Here is a 13,258-nt window from a genome sequence, read left to right as displayed (position 1 = left end):
TGAGATCTGCTTTTGTATAATTTGTATCGAATTCTTTCTCTTCTAATAGTAGTCTTTTTTTACTCATAACAAGAATATAATTTCTTTATATAGGATATAGGCTTTTGGGCTTCTCATATTAAGAAAAATCATCTGCTTTGTGTACTATAAACATGCATGTTCTTACTTTAAAATATAAACATACAGTTTATATAATAAAATATTTGTTTTTCTAAATTTTTATCGGAAGGTGATAAGCAGTTGCATCGCTCTCTCTCTCTCTCTCTCTCTGTGTCTGTCTCTCTCTGTCGTGCATGTTCATGTAGTGGCTTATATTTCTTCGTTTGGTTCAACGTGAAGGAACCAGCGGCCTCAATATGAGGGATATCGACATAAACCTACCCCCGCCTGAGGCAGAGGAGGAGCTATTAGGAAGTAATTTGCAATCAATGCACATGACTCTTCGGTGTTGATACAACTTAGCATTCCAAAGAGTTATTTTGTAATCCAAAGAGTCATTTTGTAATCCAAAGTGTCACCTTGGAAATCTCAGAAGTACTTGTATTTCAAAGAGTCATTTTAGTACTCCAAGGGCATTAAATGTTACTTAAATTGTCATTCTATATAAGAATGGCTTTAGCAAGATTGTAAGATGCAGAAAAAACTATGAATAAAAAATATCCCTTGCTTCATTCCTAATCCTATCCCATCAACTTCACACCTTGTTCCAACAAATTTGGTATCAGAGCCTGGAAAAAAATACTTGTCAAGATGGCATCTTCATCAACTACCATGTTCTCCTACACTTCAAACCAAGTTCCCATCTTTGATGGTGAGCATTATGACTATTGGAGTAGTCAAATGCAAACCATATTCATATCCCAAGACCTTTGGGACATAGTCGAAGGTTCATATGCAGAGCCACCTCAACCACAAGAAGTCACAAAAAATTGGACAGCAGAACAACAAAGAGAGTACAAGGAGAATGTGAAGAAAGATGCATGTGCTCTTCGATACATTCAACAAGGAATAAGCAAAACTATCTATCCCAGAATTTTTGGAGCAAGAAAAGCAAAGCAAGCATGGGAAATACTCAAAGAAGGTTTCCAAGGTAATGAGAAAGTTATCTCATTAAAGTTACAATCACTGTGGAGAGATTTTGACAACATGCAAATGAAAGAAGGCCAAGGTATGCAAAGTTTTCTGACCAAAGTTACTGAAGTTGTTAATCAAATTAGAAGTCTTGGAGATACTATTGAAGATAGAAAAGTTGTTCAAAAGGTTCTTAGAAGTCTTCCTACAAATTATGATCATGTTGTCACTGCAATAGAAGAATCAAAAAATCTCTTTACCTACAGTTTTAATGAACTAATGAGTTCTTTACAAGTTCATGAGGAAAGAATGAATAGGTTTTCTACTCAACCTCTTGAGCAAGCTTTTCAAACTAAGCTCAACACCTCAGAGAAAAAGAATTTTAAACAGAAATACAAAGGAGGACTATTCCAAAAGAAGGAAAAAGGCAACTATCAAGGAGGAGCAAACCAACAACAATCAGGTGGTTTCAATTCTCGATGCTGAGTTTGCAAGAAGAACAACCATGACTCAAAAGATTGTCGATACAGATGCAATAAGTGCAAGATTCCCAACCATTCACAAAGGGACTGTTGGTACCAAAAGAAGAATGGAAATGAAGAAGCCAACTTCACTAAAAATGAAGCAGAAACTCAACAACTCTTCTCTTGCATGAATGTTCAAGAAGATTCTCAAAATGTATGGTATTTGGATAGTGGGTGTAGCAACCACATGACGGGGAACCAAAAGATCTTCATCCAACTTGACAAAAATTATTCTTCTCAAGTCATGCTCGGAGACGGCAAACTCCAAACTATTGAAGGCAAAGGATCTATTGAAGTTCTCACCAAAGGAGGTAACAAAAGGCTTATTAATGATGTTCTTTATGTTCCAAATTTATCTCATAACCTCCTAAGCGTTGGGCAACTTACTCAAAAAGGATATGCTATCAACTTCAATAACAGTAGCTGCAAAATTTTTGATAAAAAGAATAACTGTCTAGTTGCTATTGTTCCTATGAGCACAAACAAGGTGTTTCCTCTAACCATGTTATCACAAGATGTCGTATTCAAAAGTGAAGCTATTAATATGTCAACTTTATGGCATCTTCGATATGGACATTTGAATATGAAGGGGTTGCATCTACTCAAGCAAAAAAATATGGTGATTGGTCTCCCTCTCATCGAAGGAAGAAGTCAAGTATGTGAAGGCTGCATATATGGAAAAATGCACAAGCTACCATTTCCAAAGTCTTCATGGAGATCCAAAGCACCTCTTGAACTTGTTCATGCTGATATATGTGGACCCACAGCAACTCCATCACACAACAACCGAAGGTACTTCATTCTATTTGTTGATGATTATACTAGAATGATGTGGGTTTACTTCTTGCATGCCAAGTCCGAAGCCTTCTCTATGTTTCTACAATTCAAAGCACTAGTTGAGAAACAGAGTGGATTCCAAATCAAGACTCTTCGAACTGATCGAGGAGGAGAGTTTATCTACAAACCATTTATGGAGTACTGCAAACATAATGGTATCCAAAGACAACTCACAGTTCGTATGAGTCCTCAACAAAACGGAGTTGCTGAAAGAAGGAATCGCACCATTGTTGAAATGGCCCGAAGCATGTTGAAAGGAAAAGGCTTACCAAATAATTTTTGGGCTGAAGGTGTGCATACTGCTATTTACATTCTTAATATATCTCCTACAAAAGCAGTGTTTAACAAAACTCCATTTGAAGCATGGCACAAAAGAAAACCAACAGTACATCATCTTAAAGTATTTGGTTGTATTGCCTATTCTCACATTCCATCACAATACCGGGAGAAATTTGATGAAAAAGGAGAAAAACTAATATTTATTGGTTACAGTGATGAATCCAAAGGTTACAGGTTGTTCAATCCAAAAACCAAGAAGCTTGTCGTCTCAAGAGATGTAATTTTTGATGAAGCATCTAATTGGAATTGGACACAGAACTCATCTCAAATGTCAAACGCATATGAATTCATGGAGCCACAAGCTAGACAAGAAGAGCATCAACAAACTCCTTCTACACCAACATCAATTTCTTCACCAAGTTCAATTCATTCTTCTCCTTCATCACCAATACAAACTTCACCATCTATGTCACAAACTCCCTCTTCTTCATCAAGTTCAATCCATTCTCCCTCTTTTTTAGAAACCATGGATACAGATTCTTTACCAAAGAAAGTTCGATCTATGCAAGATATTTATAACACTTCTCACCTTGCTTTCTTTGGTTATGAACCTCAGAATTTTGAGGAAGCTGTTGTAAAGGAAGAATGGAAAAAGGCAATGGATGATGAGATTGCAACAATTCAAAGGAATAAAACTTGGGAGCTAGTCAACCTGCCAAAAGAGAAGGATGTGATCGGGCTAAAATGGATCTACAAAATCAAGTATAAAGAAGATGGATCTATTCAAAAGCATAAAGCTCGACTTGTCGCCAAGGGATACTCACAGCAGCCTGGCATTGATTTTACCGAAACATTTGCACCAGTTGCAAGAATGGAGACAATCCGTATTGTTCTTGCTCTTGCTGCACAACTTGAGCTTCAAGTCCTCCAACTTGACGTCAAATCTGCTTTCCTCAATGGCGAACTGAAGGAGGAGGTATACGTCAAACAACCTCAAGGCTATGAAGTGGCAGGTATGGAACACAAAGTCTATAAACTTCATAAAGCTCTATATGGCTTGAAGCAAGCTCCACGAGCTTGGAACAGCAGGATTGATAAATATTTTTGTTCAAATGGATTCCAAAGAAGCCCAAGTGAACCATCTCTTTATGTAAAGATATGTGATGCTACTAACTTTCTTATTGCATGTATCTATGTTGATGATCTTATCTACATGGGTACTAACATGCAAGTTGTAGAAGAATTCAAGCAAAGCATGATGAAGGAATTCGAGATGACGGATCTCGGATTAATGAAGTATTTTCTTGGAATCCAAGTAAAGCAAGCCAAAGGAGAAATTTTTATCTCACAGGAGAAATACATTAAAGACATGTTACGGAAATTTCAAATGGACAAGAGCAAACCAGTTTCAACTCCAATGGCATTGAATGAAAAGTTAAAACAAGATGATGATGCTGAAAAAGCTGATGCACAGCTCTATCGAAGTCTAGTTGGTTCATTAATATATCTAGCCAACACACGGTCTGACATTATTTATGCCGTGAATGTTGTTTCAAGATTTATGCAAGAACCAAGCAAACTGCATTATGCTGCTGCAAAATGCATTCTGAGATATCTTCAAGGAAGTCAAAGGCAAGGCATAAAATATATTAAAGAAGAAAATAACAATCTTGTTGGTTATTCCGATAGTGACTGGGCTGGTTCAATTGATGATAGAAAAAGCACGTCTGGCTATATTTTTTGTCTTGGTTCAAAGATGATTTCATGGAGTTCAAAGAAACAAAAATCAATTGCTTTATCTTCAGCAGAAGCAGAGTACATCGCAGCTACAGATGCTGCATGTGAAGCAGTTTGGTTAAGAAGAGTTCTCTTGGATCTACAACAAACTCAAGTTCAACCAACTATCATTTATTGTGACAGCATGTCAGCAATTGCTTTGTCTAAAAATCCAGTCTTCCATGCAAGGTCCAAGCATATTGAACTTCGACATCATTTCATTCGGGATTTGGTAAACAAAGAAGAAATCATTTTGAAGTATGTTGGCACAAATGAGCAAGCTGCAGATTTTCTTACCAAAGCTGTCACCATAGAACAATTCAGAAAGGTTAAGAATCAATTGCAAATTAAGGAGGAGTATTAGGAAGTAATTTGCAATCAATGCACATGACTCTTCGGTGTTGATACAACTTAGCATTCCAAAGAGTTATTTTGTAATCCAAAGAGTCATTTTGTAATCCAAAGTGTCACCTTGGAAATCTCAGAAGTACTTGTATTTCAAAGAGTCATTTTAGTACTCCAAGGGCATTAAATGTTACTTAAATTGTCATTCTATATAAGAATGGCTTTAGCAAGATTGTAAGATGCAGAAAAAACTATGAATAAAAAATATCCCTTGCTTCATTCCTAATCCTATCCCATCAACTTCACACCTTGTTCCAACAGGAGCTTCCCATAGGAGGCATGGATGACACGGCGAAAGAAGAGAACAACATACCTAAGCCAAAAAGGCTTCGCCTCTCCCCGGAGCAAACCTGGGTTCTGGAAGAAGCATTCAACAGGAACCCCGCTCTCGATTTCAGTAAGAAAAAACGCAGAAGCTTTTCTCCCCAAAATGCCGTCTCTTTTTCCTTATCAACCTAAATAAGTTAATGAAATTAAAGCTGGCATTAGAATTACTGATGCATGTCTTTTTCAGACGGAGAAAGCGGAGCTGGCCGCAACGTTAAACCTTTTACCGCGCCAGGTGGAGGTCTGGTATCAGAACCACAAGGCCAGGTGCTTCACTCCATCAGCTTGTAGATTTTGAAGTATTACATTTTTTTTTTTTTTTTGATAGACAGAATTACTATTACTGGGGGCATTTCTGCAAAGATATGATGATGGATGCTGCAAGAAATCCATGTTCTGACTCTCATAGGGACTATTGGGTTTGCACATTGAATTTACTGACACTTGTTTGTTTGCATATAATGACCATAACGCCTTTAAGCCATTTATTTCGTGCGCATGAAAAGTTTGCTTTGCAATGTGACAGATAATTAGATCATGATAACCTCGGGAATTAGCATGATACACATAGATTGCCAAGCCATCATCAAATGGATTTTTATTAGCACTAATGGACAACCCAAAACATTTACTGTCGATGTAGTAATTGCTCTCTCGTCAGTAATCATTCCAATAAAACTTGTTATTAATGTTTTATGTTCAAATAACACCAACTTATCTATCGAATATAATTAAAAAACAATATTACTTATGCATATCTATCTATCTATCTATCTATCTATCTATCTATCTATCTATCTATCTATCTATCTATCTATATATATATATATATATATATATATATATATATATATATATATATATATATATATATATATATGCATAAGTAATAAATTAGCATTCGCTGTAGACTGTTAGAAAGACAGTGGTCATTTACTTCTTATATTAATCATCGTGCTTCTTAAGCGTGTAACGAATTTATATAGTTCATTCCCCTTTTCCTTCTGAAAAGATGTTTGTAGTAACCTTCATGGTAAATCGCAAATAAGTATGTCATAACAACAAAGTATATAATGTAAATCTAGATCAGAATTCGATATCATTAATATGACTTATAGGGATGACTCGTGCCTATAAACAGTACCAGGTCATAACTAATTCTTTTAATTTGTTTTTTGAAAAGATAATTTATGAAGAAATGAAGTAAAGCCATCATATTCTATGGTTAGAATTTTCATTGGAGGTGCAAAGACGAGAAATAGGTGTTTTTTTCTTTCTCGGATTATGTTTTTATTGTAGAGTTAGGTGATTGGCTGAGGACTGCTGCTTGGATATCCCCATGCTCGTGTGGTTACCTTCCAATTTCTTTTCCACAAATTGTGGTTTGCAGGACCAAGGCAAAGAAGATGGAGACGGAGCATGCTTGCCTGAAGCGACAGTGTCGGATACTGATAGACGAGAACATGAGGCTCCGTCGTGAGATCGACAGGCTACGAGCCCTTAAGATGCCTCCATCAATGCCCAGTGCGAGCACCACCAATCTCCAACAGCAGCCTCCCTCTACTAAATAATAGGATTCAAATAATGAAGACTGTGTGAAAGAAAAACTTGGGAGGAGAAGATGCAAGTTAAAGTCTGGACAATAAGGTCTTGCAAACGTTCAGATTTACTGCTTGACTTTGGATTATTCAACTTTCTTCCTGGTATATATGATCATATGTGGCATGTGCTTACCTTTATGGTTGACTCTTGGCAATTGTGTTTGTGTCTTCCTATAATGGCATATGACATGTACGTGTTCGATGAATTCAGTGAAGTGGCGGTTCCATTTTCGGTGCTATTAAGAATTACATAAGCTTTTTTCTCTCCTCCTATTACTTATTGGACAGAGGTTTAAGCTGCAGTGCAGCAAGGAAGATAAGCTTTCAGCTCAATTTCCTTCTAGGTTGACGCACCAATTGAGGCCCTAGGCTTTCAGTTCAGAGGCTTGTCTTCTTTGTTAGAGTGAGATAATCAAGATTGAAAAAATCTAATCAATGGGCATGCATGGATATGCCCCAAACAATATAATTTTCATGTGGCATGATGTACCGCCACATGGTGCAGGTGATGTTGGGTACAGTTTCTCGTAATTTGGTGCTATCTATGTTAACGGGCGTGGTGCAGTTGTGATGATAACTAGACTTGATCGGTATGCTCAATCCTATGTTAATTTGATGGAATGTGCATGCCAGGTTTATGCGGGCACCAACCTGTGATGGAAGGCATCAACCCTTGCAATGGTGAAGGCACTCGGTGTTATTTTAGGAAACAAAGTCCTGGGTGATTCTTGTTCATGCATGTATGGAACTCCCGGGGCAATTTTGTTTCATGAACTTGCTTCAATAATTTTTAGGTGTTTCATGCATGGCACTTCAGCAAAAAAAACGTTCTTGAAATGTAGGTTCATGTACTCGTCGTATGCTTTTTAATGCATGGGCTCAAAGGGGCCGGCTTATGTTTTGTTCATGCATGTGTTTTAACCAATTTTGTATGTGTTTCTAGCCGTTCATGAAACAAAATCCTAGAAGATGTATGTTGATGTACTTACTACTACGCTCCGTATCCTATTCTATGGAACAAGATATCCATAGTGATTTGGGTTCATGTACGTGCACTGTAACCTACCTATGAATATGATGGCAAGGTAGGAATCGAAAAATACAATAAGATTCATTGCCATTTTTTCCATAACTTCTAATTCACACTCTATATAAGCATACACACTACTAACCAGCTCTCCTGACCCAATCAGTAAGAGAGAGTGATTCGCCTACGTCGATCTCTTGTACTCGCTCGTCCAAGTAGTGCCGATTGAAACCCTCTCATGTTCTGGATCATGGTTTCCTTGCTAAATCATTTAGTAAGTGAAACACATGGTTTCTCCACCTTGAAATATTTTGTTTCCCATAGACTCCTTTTTTTATCTCTCCCCTTTTCCTTCCTACTTTTGATGGGCAAGTTAGGATCAACAAGCTGCATGGAGCTCCTTTGGTTCGACCAAGGTATGCCATAATTTGGTTTATTTCAATAACTGGAAGTCATTTGCTATGAAAATTTCCAAATTAGAAGTATCCGTAATCATCCGGGAAGTGCCCCATGCGTTTTAAGACCATAAAACAAGGTCAAGCGTAAGTTATAGGGCTCATCATGCATATAAATACATAGTCATTACCAATTTGTTATGAGTAATGGTTAAGAAATAAAGCAAATAGCAGCAACATAGCAAACCAATGTTGCACACTAATGCTGTCAAATAATATGATGTTTTTTTCAATCCGGATGCGAAGATTGGAGCAAATAGAGGTTGAGTGCACGTGCCAAAAGAGGTACGTTGGGTTGCCGAGGGAGGACAATTGAAGGAAGCTAGATCCCTCAAAATAGCTGCATCTGTTGTTCTCGCCCAAATCTCCAAAACCTCAACCATCTGATCTTGATCTAGTAGTGGTTGATCTGCTCGCTCAATTAGGGTACACAAATATATTTGGGGTTGGCACATGCGGACATGCACATAAAATTCCTCTGCGGAAAATTTTCGTACATAAATTAATATGCGACCATCAGCTCGTCGTAGATTTTCTTGAAGTTCTTGTGAGGATCTCTAAATTTTCTATGTGGATGTAAATCCACATAATATAAGTATGCAGACATCTGTAACATATGTACCTTATGGAGCATTTGGTGTAAGATAATCATACCAAGATTAACAAATGTTGTGGATAGAGGTGATGAGATCACCACGTTTGTTTGCAGCATGGTGATCCGATATTGCAGTAATCCCAAAACACTCCCACTTCTCAAATCATTGTCTAACCTAGTGATGGAAAGTCCATTCTTGAAGTCGGGTACCAAGATCATCCTAAGAAAGTGATCCTGATTTGAAATTTGGAAACAAAAACGCCCCTTAGTCTAGCAAAAAAAAATTGATATATTATATTATATTAATATTACATGTATTATATTAATGAAATATTATGTTATATCATATTATTAATCATATTATTATTATATTACTATTGAATTATAGTTTTAAATTATGATAGAAATATTTATTGTATTTTATATTTATATTATAAAATCATCTAATATATTACTTCTATTTACCTTATTTTTCTCATCAAAATAAATATTAGAATGAAAATATAAATTGTGGGCGATCTCCCTCCCTTATTCCAAAAAAATAATAAAAATTCATCGAGTATACAATCCATTAATGATTTTGGATATTAAATAAAAAATAATGGTCGTACATGAAGCAACAACTGAAGTGCACACCGTTTATGTCGAAAGATATGTTCTCTTCCTTGCCTGCATGGCTATTTGCACCTGTAATGAGATCATAAATGCAATGAGATTGCACTAGCAGAGATTATAAGAAAGCACAATAGTCTCACCATTGCGATGCATGGCCGCTACTGCTTGAACCAATTATTGCCATAGTAGAAACACAGTCTTAGGTCATTTTGTCACAGCATATGTTGGATTCCAAGTGCTATATCCAACCAAATTTCCATTTGTAGGAAATCACTAATATTGATATTATTGAAAGGAAACCACCTGCAAATAAAGAAACATCTTGCTAAAATAAATCATTTTTAAGATAGACGTGACAATATTACCTGGCAAGGGACTTGCCGGTAATTTTCCAACAGCATGCTGCGAGACACGTGTCCAACGATGATAATTGCAACTTTTATGATATGGCGACAACAGCCAAATACTCGCTCTCGTTATTCTCATGATAATCTTATCGCTCTATATAATCCCCTGCCTTCACGTTTTCCTCCCTCTCACTTGTTTTGGTTTGAGGTGTTGTGGTGGAGATCGCATGGCAAATTTAGGGAAGGGTCCTTCCACCCCAAATCTCACCACTACAATTCTTGGTTCATCTTCTCCTTCTAGGTCTGGTGAGTTTGGAGTATTTCTCTCCTCTCTTAATCCTCTGTCGCCACTTCTATATTTTTATGATAGATCTTGTAATAACTTTTCTTGTGGTGTTCTGCTTTTGAGCGTTAGTGTTATTATATAGGTTACTTCGATTAGATTTTTGGTCCTTGTTTTTTTTTTGTTGTTGTTGCATATTGAGTTTTTTTAAAGTATCATCAGATTCTCAACTCGAATATATCTTAGAACAATCCAACCGGGAAGAAGAAAGAAATTTCTTCAACTTACTCAACTCGAATCTTTTAAAAAATACAGAAAATAAAATACGAAAGTAAGGTCCAGATCATCTTTTCATTTATTTTTAATGGATCATAAAACTGAGTTACATAGTATCTATTTATATTAGTGAGATCTGTCCTTGTATAATTATATCGAATTCTTTCTCTTCTAACAATAGTCTTTTTTTTTTTTTTTTACTCATAACAAGAATATAATTTCTTTATATAGGATATAGGCTTTTGGGCTTCTAATATTAAGAAAAATCATCTGCTTTGTGTACAATAAACATGCATCTTCTTACTTTAAAATATAAACATAAAGGTTATATAATAAAATATTTGTTTTTCTAAGTTTTTATCGCAAGGTGATAAGCAGTTGCATCTCTCTCTCTCTCTCTCTCTCGTGCATGTTCATGTAGTGGCTTATATTCTTCGTTTAGTTCAACGTGAAGGAACCATCGGCCACAATATGAGGGATATCGACATAAACCTACCCCCGCCTGAGGCAGAGGAGGAGATTCCCATAGGAGGCATGGATGAGACGGTGCAAGAAGAGAACAACATACCTAAGCCAAAAAGGCTTCGCCTCTCCCCGGAGAAAACCTGGATTCTGGAAGAAGCATTCAACAGGAACCCCACTCTCGATTCAGTAAGAAAAAACGCAGAAGCTTTTCTCCCCAAAATGCCGTGTCTTGTTCCTTATCAACCTAAATAAGTTAATGAAATTAAAGCTGGTATTAGAATTACTGATGCATGTCTTTTTCAGACGGAGAAAGCGGAGCTCTGCGCAAAGTTAAACCTTTTACCGCGCCAGGTGGAGGTCTGGTATCAGAACCACAAGGCCAGGTGCTGCACTCCATCAGCTTGTAGATTTTGAAGTATTACATTTTTTTTTTTTTGATACACAGAATTACTATTACTGGGGGCATTTCTGCAAAGATATGATGATGGATGCTGCAAGAAATCCATGTTCTGACTCTCATAGGGAGACTATTGGGTTTGCAGAATGAATTTTACTAGCTAACACTTGTTTGTTTGCATATAATGACCATAACACGCCTTTAGGCGGCCATTTATTTCATGCGCATGAAAAGTTTGCTTTGCAATGTGACAGAGAATTAGGTCATGATAACCTCAGGAATAAGTATGATACCCATAGGTTGCCAAGCCAGCATCAAATGGATTTTTATTAATTAGCACTAATGGAGTTCAAATAACACCAACATATCTATCGAATAAAATTAAAAAGCAATATTACTTATGTGTGTGTCTCTGTGTGTATATATATATATATATGCACATAATTGTTTTTTGTAATAAATTAGCATTCGTTGTACGTAGACTACTGTTAGAAAGTCAGTGGTCATTTACTTTTTATATTAATCGTCGTCCTTCTTAAGTGTGTAACGAATTTATATAGTTCATCCCCCTTTTCCTTCTGAAAAGATGTATGTTGTAGCCTTCATGGTAAATCGCAAATAAGTATGTTATAACAACAAAGTATATAATGTAAATCTAGATCAGAATTCGATATCACTAATATGACTTATAGTGATGACTCGTGTCTATAAACAGTACCAAGTCATAACTAATTCTTTTTGTTTTGTGAAAAGATAAATTTTGAAGAAATAAAGTAAAGCCATCATATTCTATGGTTAGAATTTTCATTGGAGGTGCAAAGACGAGAAATAGGTTTTTTTTTTTCTTCCTCGGATTATGTTTATGTTTTAGAGTTAGGCGATTGGCCGAGGACTGCTGCTTGGATATCTCCATGCTTGTGTGGTTGCCTTCCAATTTCTTTTCCACAAATTGTGGTTTGCAGGACCAAAGCAAAGAAGATGGAGACGGAGCATGCTTGCCTGAAGCGACAGTGTCGTGTACTGATAGAGGAGAACATGAGGCTCCGTCGTGAGATCGAAAGGCTACGAGCCCTTAAGATGCCTCCATCAATGCCCAGTGCGAGCACCTCCAATCTCCAACAGCAGCCTCCCTCTACTAAATAATAGGATTTAATTAATGAAGACTTTGTGAAAGAAAAACTTGGGAGGAGAAGATGCAAGTTAAAGTCTCGACAAAAAGGTCTTGCAAGCGTTCAGATTTACTGTTTGACTTGGATGATTCAACTTTCTTCCTGGTATGATCACATGTGGCATGTGCTTACCATTTATGGTTGACTCTTGGCAATTGTGTTTGTGTCTTGCTATAATGGCATATGATATGTGTTCGATGAATTCAATGAAGTGGCAGTTCTATTTTCGGTGCTATTAAGAATTACATAAGCTTTTTTCTCTGCTCCTATTACTTATTGGACAGAGGTTTAATCTGCAGTGCAGCAAGGAAGATAAGCTTTCAGCTCGATTTGCTAATCAACCTTCTAGATTGACGCTCCAATTGAGGCCCTAGCTTCAGAGGCTTGTTTTCTTTGTTAGGAGTGATATAATCAAGATTTAAAAAATTTATTCAATGGGCTTGCATGGATATGCCCCAAACAATATAATTTCCTTGTGGTTTTTTTTAGCTGCATTTTTTTTTGGGTTTCTTATGATATATATATTTTTTTAAGTGAGGGTATCAGGTCGGTTATGGTTTCATATATATGCTGAAACTAGAAGCATGCATATTCATACATATATATTAACTAATAAGATGTTATACAAGCATAAGCGTAAGTTCATTGAACTTCTATGATAAAGCGTGCCAATAAAGCAATATCTATGAACAAGAACTACAAATTCATATTACATGAGACTTAAAGTTTGCTCCGGAAGGACTAAAATGAAAATTATCGTGCAACAAATTGCAATTCAGGAACCTGCATTCTAAAAACAGACATTATAG

At 36.5% G+C, this 13,258-nt stretch overlaps 1 long non-coding RNA gene across 1 annotated transcript; it reads left to right on the top strand.

Moving 5' to 3' along the window:
• The first annotated feature begins 5,182 nt into the window (after positions 1-5,182).
• Positions 5,183-7,492, top strand: LOC148703023 (uncharacterized). The gene is made up of 3 exons (XR_016395843.1): positions 5,183-5,289; positions 5,407-5,486; positions 6,610-7,492. It is a non-coding gene; the product is annotated as an uncharacterized LOC148703023 (long non-coding RNA).
• Positions 7,493-13,258: the final 5,766 nt, after the last annotated feature.

The sequence above is a fragment of the Phoenix dactylifera genome, chromosome 7, assembly GCF_051530095.1.
Source record: "Phoenix dactylifera cultivar Ajwa chromosome 7, Ajwa_hap1_PhDact_Kaust_v1.1, whole genome shotgun sequence".
NCBI lineage: Eukaryota > Viridiplantae > Streptophyta > Magnoliopsida > Arecales > Arecaceae > Phoenix > Phoenix dactylifera.
The sequence above is the reverse complement of the archived record's forward strand: the minus strand, read 5'-3'. Positions and strand labels throughout refer to the sequence as shown.